Source organism: Myotis lucifugus, unplaced genomic scaffold, assembly GCF_000147115.1.
Source record: "Myotis lucifugus unplaced genomic scaffold, Myoluc2.0 scaffold_83, whole genome shotgun sequence".
Lineage (NCBI taxonomy): Eukaryota > Metazoa > Chordata > Mammalia > Chiroptera > Vespertilionidae > Myotis > Myotis lucifugus.
In genome coordinates, this window is record NW_005871131.1 from 4035151 (window position 1) to 4048484 (window position 13334).

At 50.0% G+C, this 13334-nt stretch overlaps 1 protein-coding gene and 1 pseudogene across 1 annotated transcript in view; one reads left to right on the plus strand and one right to left on the minus strand.

Moving 5' to 3' along the window:
* The window catches only part of LOC102423089, a 19583-nt pseudogene extending 14260 nt beyond the window's left edge, over positions 1 to 5323 (plus strand).
* ARHGEF3 (Rho guanine nucleotide exchange factor 3) overlaps positions 1 to 13334 on the minus strand; it is a 242527-nt gene that overhangs the window by 217433 nt on the left and 11760 nt on the right. The window lies entirely within an intron of this gene.

A 13334-nucleotide genomic window follows, 5' to 3' on the forward strand; every position in this document is an offset into this window, starting at 1 on the left:
TTGCTGCTGTAAAAAGAAGGAACTCTTACCATTTTCAACGGCATGGATGGAACTGGAGAGCGTTATGCTAAGTGAAATAAGCCAGTCAATGAAGGAAAAATACCACATGATCTCACTCATTCATGGATAATAGAGACCATTATAAACTTTTGAACAATAATAGATACAGAGGCAGAGCTGCCTCAAACAGATTGTCAAACTGCAGCGGGAAGGCCGGGGAGGGTTGGGGGGCAGGAGGGAGGGGGGGTAAGAGATCAACCGAAGGACTTGTATGCATGCATATAAGCATAACCAATGGACATAGACACTGGGGGGTAGGGGAGACCAGGGGATTGTCAAGGGCGGGGGAAAAAGGACACATATGTAATACCCTTTGTAATACTTTAAGCAATAAAAAAATTAAAAAAAAAAGAATTAATGATGTTATCACTTCAAAAAAAAAAAAAAGAATAATGTTTGTAGTGTGTCCAGCACAGGGCTGGCACGATATACTGTAACCTGGACCATCAACAGAAGGCTGTCGGCCCTGGAATAAAAATAACCCCCCAAACTAACTTGCCAAGCATTTCCTAGTGTACAAAGTTTCTTACATCTATCATTTTTTGTTTGGGATCATTTTCTCCTTAGGACACGAGACACACACCGCAGAAGAGACAAATGCACAACATACAGCCTTCAAACCAACAGCTCACTCACCTGTGAGACTGCGCAGCATAAAGGCCGATGACTCTGACACCTGGAAGGAAAGTCACCCCTCGCACCTGGTGCGCGTCGGTGCTCATAAATGTTGAATGAACACTGAATAAACAGGAACCACTTCTAATGGGACTGGCCGCTTCCCTTGCTCTTTAGAGCCCCACAAAGCAAGTATATATATAGAAACCATCCCAGCCACACATTCAAGTAACGTGAGAACAAATCATCGAGAAGCCCCGCGACGTCCACACCTGCTGGGGGAGCGCCCAGCTGCTGGGGTCAAGGACCAGCACGAAGGACACGTGGAACCTCCACACCGACAAGCTAGGTTTCAGTTGTTTTTAAACAAACCACCAAAGCGGCTAATGGCTTCCCTCGAAGAAACCCCACACCTTGTGCCAAGAGACAAGGAACTCATTAGGCGGAGCCGCATCCTCCGTCTCCTTTGTCAAGGGGCCTCGGAAAACAGGAGCCCGCATGCTGACAGGCCGCATCCGGGGACGATCAGATTTCTATCAGCCACGACACATGGCGTTGCTCTCTGGCTCCAATTCAGGACCCCACTCCACCCCCACAGGCAGCTCGCGACTTCCTGAACAATCAGGCCTTCAAGCGGTCACGGATCAGTGGCACACACAACATCGCCGACACCATCACAAGGTCAGTGTACTGCCCGCCCTAGACAGCCCCCCACCTGCGCTCAGGGAGAAGCCCACAAATCCATCTCCACCCAGCCAACGAACCAACATCTGCCCCCACCCACGGACACAGGAGTCTCCCGCCTCATATTCAGAGTTATTCCCTGGCTGAGTTTTCCCTCAGCTTTAGGGCACCACCCTGCCTAGGACTCTTTAAGCTCAAAACCACAACATCCTGGGGATGCCACTTATACCAAGACTAGAGGCCCGATGCACGAAAATTCATCCAAGAGTAGGCTTTCCTTCCCTTGGCTGCCGGCAACGGCTTCCCTCCGGCACCCGGGACCCGGGCTTCCCTCCTCCAGCCACCCGCAGGCACCCGGGACCCGGGCCGGCTTCCCTGGGGCTGCCTGCAGGCACCCGGGACCCGGGCCGGCTTCCCTGGGGCTGCCTGCAGGCACCCGGGACCCGGCTGGCTTTCCTCTGGCCCCGGCTTCATCAGGAAGAACGTCTGGAATGACGTCCAGTCTAATTAGCATATCCCTATTTTATTAATATAGACTAGAGGCACAGTGCACAAAATTCATGCACTTGTGGGGAGTCCCTCAGCCCAGCCTGCACCCTCTCCAATCCGGGACCCATCAGGGAATGTCCAACTACCCTCTTGCAATCTGGGACCGCTGGCTCCTAAACGCTCACCTGCCTGCCTGCCTGATCACCCCTAACCACTCTGCCTGCCTGCCTGCCTGATAGCCCCTAACCACCTCTGCCTGCCAGCCTGATTGCCCCTAACTGCTCCCCTGCGTGTCTGATCGCCCCTAACAGCCCTCCCCTGCTGGCCTGGTCTCCCCTAACTGCCCTCCCCTGCCTGTCTGATCGCCCCTAACTGCCCTCCCCTGCCAGCCTGGTTGCCCCTAACTGCTCTCCCCTGCCAACCTGATCACCCCTAACCACCTCTGTTTAGGCCCCTGCCACCGTGGCTTTGTCTGGAATGACATCCGGATGGATGTCCAGAAGATGTCCAGTCTAATTAGCATATTACCCTTTTATTAGTGTAGATTATAGATAGCAGTCAGGATAGTGGCTCCCCCGGAAGAGAGCCGCGGGAGCACTTCTGGGGCACCGGGCACGCCGTGTTTCTTGATCTGGGTGCTGATTGCAAAGGTGCATTTGGTGTGTGAAAACCCAGGAAGCTGTGTGGTTATTTGTACCCTTTTCTGCATGTATGATATTTGTCTATAAAAAGGTAATAAATAAACTGTTGATTCACATGAATTCTCAGTTTGTTCTAGAACTTTAGGGGCTGGAGGTGGGGGGGGGGGTCAATCACGCCATATCTCAGCTACATAAATCACACTTTCTTTCTCAAGAACCTGACAAGCCAGTGGTTCGTGCTGTTGAGAGCCACAGAGGGCACTGGTTTCAGGAACACTTCCAGCAGCCCTGACGGAGGCAGTCACCAAAGAGCTGCCACTGCACGTGCCTGCTGCTGAGGCTGAGCAAGAACCGATTCTGTTTATTCCACTTGGTCTTCCAGAGAAAAGCAGGCAGCCAGCCTGGATTTCTGCAGAACCTTTTTTTTTTTTTTTAAATCGCCTGGTTGCTCACAGGGGTTGGATGCTTTGACTATAACACACATTGATTTTTTAAATAGAGTTCATGCCTGAAGCGCCCGCCCCACCCCTCCACATTTACCGCCTTGCTTAGCCTCTTCCTAGCTGGCCATGCACGGGTGTGTTCCGGGAACTCTGGGCTCATGAGTCACCCTCCCAGGGCTTGACGGCTGCTCCTGGATCCTGTTCAACTTCCTTCAAGAGACTGACTTGGTGTTTGGGGTTGGCGGTGCTATAATTTGCAAAAACAAAACTTCTCTCCTTTTTACGAGCAGACAGAGCAGCACATGGCACATAAGGCTCAAGCCCCTCCCCTCCCCTCCTGCATAACAGGAAACACTGATTTCTGAGCCCCTTGGCCAGTCATTTGGCCACAACCAACCATTCAGCAAAGGCAAGTTTCTCATCGCTTCACCCCAGCAGGGCTGCTCCTCTGGGCACCTGGGGTTCGATGCCCGGTCCAGGGCCTGACCTTTTCAGCCAACGGACAAGGCTGGATTCCTGACCCCACAGGAATTACCCTGGCCTGCTCTGGGCAGGCTACGATCGCCAAAATATTTTAAACTGTACAGATTCTTGGGCAGAAAATTCTCTGTCGAGCCACACCGAATGTGCTTTCCTAGAACAGATTAAACTTCAGCAACATTAAGCCCACGCGCTTTTCAGGATGATGAATTCGAGGACGTGGCTCTGCCGAGAACAGCCTCCTCTGGGTACTGGGAGCTCCCGGAGTCAACCGAGAGTGAAGACCAGTCTCACGCCCCTGGGCTCAGGCCTGCCACCCTCCCGCGGCTCCACAGCGGAGCCGGGACGGCCCGACACCTGCAATAAAACCCTGCTCAACGGCCTCCTTGGAAGCTAAACAGGAACACACTGTCTGGAAGGAACTGCAGGAGAGAGGCCAGCGGTGGGGCCCCAGAGATCCGGATTCAAATCCACCTCTGAAATCACGGCCAAGTCACTTCTCTCTGAACTTCAGTGTCCTCGTCTGCAAACCCTAAAGGACAAGCACAGCATCTCTCGAGTCCCTTGCAAGCTGCTGACTTTTCAATTCCAGCCCAGAGACATTATTTAAAAAAAAAATTCCCCAGTTAGTTGCCAACATTTCAAAATCTGGAGAACTCTCATAGGAATTGGGGGATTTTACATTAAGATTCTGCTTTCAGGATTATCTTGGCAGACGGGAGATCTGGCCACAGTGGACCATATTCCCAATCGGAGGCTGGAACGAGGACGGGGAACGTGTTCCTGGGAGAGGGAATGAACCGCCCGGCGGCTGCTCCCATTCTCATCACTGACCGGCCCTGGCCCCTTTTAGCTTTGGAACTCCTCTTCCTGAGTCTGGCTTATTTTTTCCCCTTTACCATATTGCTTAACTTTTCACTTTTCACTTCAGTTGGAACACACATGAATAAACTCTGAAGTTAAAATATTTCACAAAAATCAGTACCAAAAAAATCCATTAAGTGGAAATCCACAAAGCTGGGGTCCTGTGCCCCCGGCCAACAATTCTAACATGGACCGTCCAGGGACTGAGAGCTGGTTTAAAAGTCCTCCCCAGACCCTCTGACCTCTGTGGGCTCTCCCACCACCTCCACTCCTCACCGCGGCCCCTCGGCCAGGGACAGTGAGGTCAGAGGCGGGCGGGTTTTGGAGGAGGTCAGAGCCACATCTGCATTTTGTCATCTGCTGGCCGGGCCAGGGTGTGCAGGGCGGCTCTGGGCCGGCCAAGTTGCTGGAGGAGATGAAACAGCGAACCCCGTTGCGGTGGGAGAGAGCATGGGAAGGGCCGCGGCTCCCTCGGCGTGTCTCGTGAAGGACGGCTGGGCCAGGGAAAGAGGACGCTGTCCACATCTCCTTAAGGGACACTCGAGCCAAGAAGACTCAGTGATGGCGAACCTATGACACGCGTGTCAGAGGTGACACGCGAACTCATTTTTTTGGTTGATTTTTCTTTGTTAAATGGCATTTAAATATATAAAATAAATATCAAAAATATAAGTCTTTGTTTTACGATGGTTGCAAATATCAAAAAATTTCTATATGTGACACGGCACCAGAGTTAAGTTAGGGTTTTTCAAAATGCTGACACGCCGAGCCCAAAAGGTTCGCCATCACTGCAAGAAGTGCAGGAATGAAAACCAAGTTCTCAAACTCATTGGTAATAATGTAATGACACTGACAGCTAATACTCCGTGAGCCCTCGCTCTGTGCCAGGCGCTGGTATTCTTATCACCATCCCATCTTAGAGATCATGAAACCGAGGCCCAGCAGGGCCCCAAACTTGAACGAGACCACAAGCAGCAAGGGGTGGAGCAGGAGCCTGATCCCAAGCAGCTGCTCCCTTCCAGCCGCCCCGCCAGCCCAGGCTTCTGACCACGGGGCTCTCTGCTGCCACAGCACAGTGCCTTCGAGGTTCAGGGCGCAGGGACGTACACTCCTTACACATTCGTACGTTACTAAAAGCCAAGGGGAATTTATTTGCACGCGTACTCCTCACTGTGTAATCACTGTACTCGGCCATCTAAGTGCATATTTATCGCGCAGAGCTGTACACACACCACGCACGCTCTTTCTGCGCGGTGTGGAGGCTGTTTAGACGGATCTGGACCATTTGCAATCTGTGCCGCACTCACTAGCTTTAGGTGTGGAAATTGCCCCCCTCCCTTCTGCCCCGGGCACAGTCAGGTGTCTGCCCCCTCAGAGCCCTGACGCCTAAGAATCCGAATCATCGAAAACAAAGGGCCCCAACGTTTGTGAGAGGCCTGAATAACAGAGTTCCCCTGAAGAACAGAGACGGGCTGTTTTACAAAATATACTTCACTTCATGAGATGTGCCCTCGCTCACCGTCTCTCACTCTTCATTTAGACACGATCCTTTCCACTTAGGACGGAGAGATTAGCAGCAGCAAACTACGAAGAAGAAGATCAGCAAAGGAGGCGGGTGCTAACAGGGGACATGGGAGCTCCAGGGAGGAGACCAAAGGAAATTTCAGAGCAGGCTTCCGTCCCAGGGAAAAGGTGTGCCCCCCCCCTCCTGGTTGCAGGTACGTGGCTACACAGCTGCGTGCAAGGTGGCCACGCGGGGGTGGGAGAGGAGAGGTGAAACGGGGACCCGTGTGCCACATTTAATGCAGCAGGAGGCCTGCTGCCTAGTGAAGTAACACAATCACAGTGGATGGAAATAGAATAGTTTTGGGCAAAACGAGGTAAAGTTAAACCACCTGAACAAGAACCTCACACTTTTCTGCCCTGACAGGGAACTCCCTGCAGATTTCCATTTAAACACGCTGATGACAGCAATGCAAGTCTGGTAGTGAGTGGCTCTCAGTCCCACCTACCCACAGGCCAGTAAATACATGCCTCCTCTTTCTCCCCTAAGAGGACATCTGGCGATGTGTGGAGACATTTTGGGTTGTCCCAACTTGGGGGGAACGATTGCTACTGACATCTGGTGAGTACAGACTAGAGATGCTATAAAACATCCTACCACGCACAGGACAGCGCCACAGCAAGAACTCTCCTGCCCAGAATGTCCGTGGTGCCGAGGCCGAGACCCCAGGTCAGAACCAAAGCGAAGGCAGCAGGTGTGGAAGGTGTCCTTACAGCCATTTACCTGTGTGGGACCTTGGACTTTGTTCTCCTCGCCTGTTCAAGGAGATAATCCCTCGACCCCTGACTATGCTGGGAGCAGGTTAACCTCTTTTGTGAGACCTGGTTCTGGAAGGGCTTTGTCCATTGCAGGTATTGCTCCCCCATCACTCCCCACTCCTCGTGCCCACAGAGCCTCTGACCTCACTGAGGAGAAAGAAGCAGCAGGGTCTGGGGTGGCGGGGAGGGTGGCGATGCTTCAAAGAGACCAGCACAGCCCGGGTCCTGCACGGTACCCACTGAGGACGTGAACTGCCTCGTGGAGAGCCCATGGGAGCCCCCTGGGCCTGGGACTTCGCTGCTCCCCGTCGAACCGTGCCAGGATGGGTGGGGCTGAGCATGGACTGTGGTCTCAGGGCAGGGCATCGGCTCCATGACCTGCCTCAAACCCAGGAACTGCTACCATCCCTACAACACAACCCCAATAATAACAACAATAACAATGTCTGATATACATCGAGCCTCACTCTGTGCCTGGCCGAGAACCAGGCCCCCTCCATGGACTATCCCAGTTAATCCTCACAACCGCCGTGGAAGGTGGGCAGGATGATTATCTCTATTTTTCAGGTGAACTAAAGGGACTGGCCCAAGGCCTCACAGCCCAGACAGAACTGGCCTCACACCGAGGACTCGGAGGCCTCTGTCCAGTCTTACACGACAGCACCCTCCTCCCAAACTACACCCCCACCATCATCACCTGCACCCCCTATTCGAGAAGGAAGCCAGAAACCAAGCTGCATGGACAGTATAATTAATTAAAATACCCCATGTGCATGCATGGGCAGACCAATGCAAGGAGGAAATGTCCCGCACTAGCCCCTGACTAATAGCGTTTTCTGATGGTAGCATTACAGGTAATTTTTAAATTTTCTCTTTAAATTTTTCTAAACTTCTCAAAGTTTTTTATAGTTAATAAATTAATAATCATACTACTTATTAAATTAATGTATCCTAACAAAATTAATAGTTAATAATGTAATAAAAATTAAACTTATAAAAGTAAAATTTTGTCATTTTTTAAATTAAATTTATTGGGGTGACTTTGGTCAATATGATCACATGATCATATAGGTTTCAGGTGTGGGTTTCTATGCTACAAGATCTGTAGATTGCACCATGTGCCCATCACCCAAAGTCAAATCTTTGTCACCATATATTAGGAACCCTTTCTACCCCCATTAATATTTGTTTTTAACTTTTTAAACATACAAATGTTTTAGCAAAAATCTGCCAAACAACCTGAAATTGTTAATTGTCTATGCCAGAAGTTGGCAAACCTGAGGGCCAAATCCAGCCCTCTGCCTGTTTATATAAAGTTTTATTGGAACACAGCCACGCCCATTCATGTTCATAAATGTCTATGCCTGGTATTTGCTACAACTGCAAAGTTGAGTAGCTGTGCACACACACGGGAACACTACACCCCCGTTCTAATCTGGCCTAGAGACGCCCTCTTACTTCCCCACCTCCGAATTTCTCCTCAGTGCATCTCTGCTGGTTTTGCTACAGCGCCAAGGGGTTATCCCAGAGCCTAATGCAGCTCAAGCCCCTCCTCAGAAAGGTATCCATATGGTCTTGTGTTTTTATAAAATTCAGAAAATAGTATTTTTAAATTATTTTTCTTGAAGCTCCCCTAAAATGATGTTAGATTCCTCTAAAGTACGCCTGCCTCTACAAAAAGCCCAGATATTTCATCACCCTTGTTCCATCGTCAAGACCACAGCATGTACAGTGGCAAGAAAGGATTGGTCCACAAACCCCCACGCAGCTCCAGGCATGATGAGCTCTTTGATTTCCAGCCCCCAGAGGGCCAACTCCCACAGGAAGCTGCCCTTCAAGATGCACCTCCGGACACAACAAGAAGGGGACCCAGCCGAGCGCGCCCTCAGGCTCCACCAGGGAGCTCACCGAGCAGACCATTCCCGGGGAGGTCCCTGATGACACCCACACTCACATCTGCTCACACACTGTTCTTCAGCTACTCGTGACCTCCACTGAAACCCCACCACCCAATTCAATGTATTTCATGATACATACATATGACATACATATCACGTCATCAATCACAGCACTTTCAAATGATGAGGCAGGTGGATGATCTAAAACTGCTCTCAAAAAAGCCGCGTTGCTCCCAAGAACAACAAAAAAGGGGGTCACATTACATAGTGTACACGCAAACGTTTTACTGTCTATTTAAAAGGCCTCTCCCAAGCGCAGCACAACTGTTATGGTGGGGCATTCACATCAATCGAGAGCCTGTGCAGCCCAGTTGTCCAATCACATGCCCACCCACGCCTTAACCGTCGCTGGACGGTGTCCTCAGCGCTCTGGCTCTCTGGCTCGTGGTCCCTCCCTGGTCTATTCTCATCTCCCCTTGGGGGAGGGGCAATCTTGGTGGAGCGCAGCTGGCAGTTTTGATTAGCAGGTGTCAGGAGTTTGAAAATGACCTTGCTCATCAGCTGGTGGGAACCTAGCAGACAAGGGAGTCACTGTATCACTGTCTGCCGGGTCCCAGCCCCCAAAAGAAGGAAGGCACCGTGAGGCCTGGGAGAGGGAGAGAGGGAAGTTCTTCTCTCTCTCTCTCTCTCTCTCTCTCTCTCTCTCTCTCTCTCTCTCTCTCTCTCTCTCACACACACACACACACACACACCAGGAGGAAGTCACCAGACAAAAGGAAATCTGCATCACTTCCCCCAGGAGAGGAAAGACTTCTACTGAAGAGGAAAATAAAAATCTAACAGTGAGGATGTGTTGATGTGTTTCCCAAACAGCAGAGGCAGGCAAAGATACACAAAGTAGACTGATCCTTAGGAAAATCCAGGGGAAAGTCAGCATTCCCTGCGGAGCTGGCCAATTCGGTTACGAGAGAGCTGGCTGGAGGCGAGGGGTGTACCCTCACCCAGCGGACTCCAGCCTCCGACAGCCAGGCTGGGTAAATGACTGTTACTGTACCAGCCGCTGGACAGGCTCCAACATGCGGGACACGTCCGAGAGAAAGAGAAAGTCCACTAACCCAGTTTCTAATAAATGTGGGCTAACTGGCACTGCTCCCCGCAGCTCAAGGGGCTCATTCAGGGCTGAAAGGAGCGCTTTTTCAAAATAAAAAGGCCGAGTCACCAAGATAGCACCTTTTATTTTCTCACATCCTTTCAGTTGCTCAACTTGACCCAGTGCTAGCTGAGTTGACTCTTTGGTCCTGGGAGAAATAAACCCTCCCTCCCCCCACCCGCTCCCATGGTGCAACCACCAACTCCCTCTGGGCACACGTGGGACTGAACTCCATTCTGCTTTTCCCATGTGTGGCCACTGCTGCCCAAGGATGAGTCATCCATGAAAGCCACACATTGTCCCCACTGGACAAAACGCTCGACCCAGGAGAGCGGCCCATTCATGCTTCTCCGAGAGCCGACCTCTTTCTGCAACGTCTGGAGGATGCTGCTACCCCAGCGTTCAGGCTTCTCCCCCAAGTCCGTTACTACCAACGGTCAGGACAAATGGGCACTGAGAGAACTTACAGAGAAGCGCCAGTGCAAAGGGTTTACAGACTGAAAACCAAGGCCAATGTCCATCAAGACATTTAAAGGGCAAAGAGAAATAATAATAAGCCCCATTATTACTAATGCAATTATCAGATAATAATAACTATTATTATCACCTTTATTGCACAGCAACCAGCACTGGGCTAACAAATTGTGTTATATGCATTGTCTCATTTAATCTTCAGAACTACCCTATAAGATAGGTCCTTTTATAAGCCTTTTTTTATACTCAAGGAAACTACAGCACAGAGAAATTAAGTAATTTGTCCAAGGTTACACCGTGGTATGGTACAGTCAGGATTTGAACCAAGGCAGCCCATTTCCAGAGCCTGGGTTCTTAAACACGATGCCTTCATTGATTACTAAGCTACGTTAGAATTGTAAAATTAGAGTTGTGTTAAAGTGTTCACATTTCGGAGAGATTGTGTTTTTTGTCATCTTACTTTTATTTTTTAATTATTTTTTAAATATATTTTTATTGATTTCAGAGAGGAAGGGACAGGGAGAGAGAATCATTGATCAGCTGCCTCCTGCACACCCACAACCCCGGCATGTGCCCTTGACCAGAATTGAACCCAGAACCTTCAGTCCGCAGGCTGACGCTCTATCCACTGAGCCAAACCAGCCAGGGCTGTCATCTTACTTTTATGTCACCTCACATCCTCCCCACAAGAAATGCTATAACCTGGTTTTACAAATATAAAAATAGCATGTTCTAGCCCTAGTTGATTTGGCTCACTGTATAGAGCGTCGGCCTGGGGACTAAAGGGTCCCAGGTTCGATTCCAGTCAAGGGCATGTACCTTGGTTGCAGGCTCATCCCCAGTAAGGAGGCAGCTGATCGATGCTTCTCTCTCATCGACGTTTCTAACTCTCTATCCCTCTCCCTTCTTCTCTGTAAAAAATCAATAAATATTTTTTTTTTTAAAAAATAGCATGTTCCAGACCATGTGCTGAGCATGTAATACATATCATCTCATTCAATCCTCACAACCACCCTGTGAGGTTGGTATTAATATTGTCCTATTTACAGATAAAGACACTGAGGTTCAGGCAGGTTAACATCCTTGCCCAAGGTCGTAACACAGAGCAGGAATTTGAACCCAAGACTAGCTGATTCCAGCATCTACATCCTTTCTACTCTCTACCATTTCTCACAGCATTTCTAGAGGGAAAAATCAAGACTATGATGAAATGAGGAGTGATGATGACCAAGTGCGATGATTCAGCCCAAGGACCACTGAGAGGGACGGCGGCGGCAGCAGCAGGTGGCTGGCTGGTGGCCACAGACCATCCACCTGCCTCCAGCTTGTATCAATCAGCCCATGACCTTCAGCAAATCCCTTCTCTTTCTGGGCCTTGGTTTCCTCATTTGTGAGAAAAGAGCAAGAGAATAGGGAGCCTGCCGGCACCCCGATTAGATGAGGTGCACTGGGTGGGCACTCGCTGGGTCTGGAGCAAGAAGGGCTCCACGGCAGCTGACTCCCCTCGTGGGCGGTGACGTCCCCCTCCCTTCCCAGCACAAGTCTTCAGGAGCAGGTTTCCCTGTCCCGGGCCTGGGTCTCCACACCCAGGAGAGCTCTCGGGTGCAGCCTGAGGCCCAGCAGGGGAGGAGGCCACAGTTCTTCCGGAAGGAGGTGGGGAGCGGAGGGAAAGGGGGGCTGAGGGAGAAGCTGTGGTGGGGTACCTGGATCTGAGGGCTATAAACATGTAAAAACTCACCGAGCTTTACCCTGAAGTTGGCGTACACACGCCATACATACTTACAACTTATTAAAGATTAGAAGAAGAAAAATATATTTGAAGAGATGATAAATCAGGCCAGGCAAGATTTTGCCAAATTAAAACGTTGTTACTATAAATGCTCCACTTAAATATTTCATATCCCATCAGAAACCCCTTTAAAAGTGTCTAACTTCTAAGTTCATTATGAAAAGGGGACAATACAAAACCACCAAGATGAATTATTATGTTGGCTATGGGGTCGGGGTGAGGGTGAGGCCAGAATCCTTCATGAACAACCAATGCGTTCACTCTCCACTCCTGTTTCTATGTACAATTCAGTGGAGCAAATGAGGGCCTAGAACTTCAGGTAGGGCCTTCGGATCCTGATTCCGCAACTGGCTTGCTGGGTCAGGATCACCGCCCCTGGTAGCCTTCCCTCCCACTTGTGAAAAAGGAGAGCGAAGACCACAGAAGAAAGGACACTGCTGGCCCAGGTGGCATGAACACTGGCTGTCTGTCCACCCAGCATCTGGTTCCCTGTCAGTTGGTAATACCTCCTGGCCTTCCCATTGGGGGACCACCCCTCCTTCACTCTCAGTCCAGACGAGGCTGACCTATGGCCCCACCCTCACGCCCCAGGAGAGACCATGTGGCCCAAGCTGAATAGGAGTGCATTTGGAACAAGTGTGAATGATAAACACTCACTGCACAGCTGTGGGAGGATGTCAGCCTAGAGCTTCTGGGAGGTATCACATGGAGAAAGGCTTCCTGGGAATAAAGCCAACACAGAAGAAAGCGGAGCCAAATAAGGAAAGAGCGAGCCCAAGGCCTAATATCACTGAGTCCCAGGTCCAGCCATGCCTGAAGCTGCCTATGGCTGGGACTTCCATTTATCTGAGCCATTACATTCCCTACGCTGCTTAATCCAAACGCCAATTGTGTTTCTGTCACTTGCAAGAGCAACATATCCGACTAATGGAGTCACAGGTCTCTGAGTTACAAGGGGCACTGGAGGCCACGCATACCATATCAAGCATTCGGTAATGGTGCGCTGACCTAATGAGTGAATGACTCGTTCACCGCTCTTGCTCAGACTTCTCACGCTGAAGTAAAGCTATCCTGTCGGCATTGACTGTATGCCACAGAATAAACCAACAGCATCTTTATGGAGCATTAATTTAAATGATGACAAGCAGCTTAAAATACTTTTTTACTAAAAAAAATTGCATCACAGCCAAATGTGATTCACTCCAGGAATGCAAGGATCAGTCAATATTAGGAAATCTATCACTATAATTCATCTCATTAACAGTCAAAAGAAAAAAATATATGGCTCCTTAGATGCCAATCTTGTTAAATTTCTACACTTATTCCTGACTCAAGATAAATATATCTTAACAAAATAGGAAGAGAGGGAAACTTCCTTCAGAGAGCTATAGCTCCAGCCGCAAGCTGCATCACATCTCAAGGAGA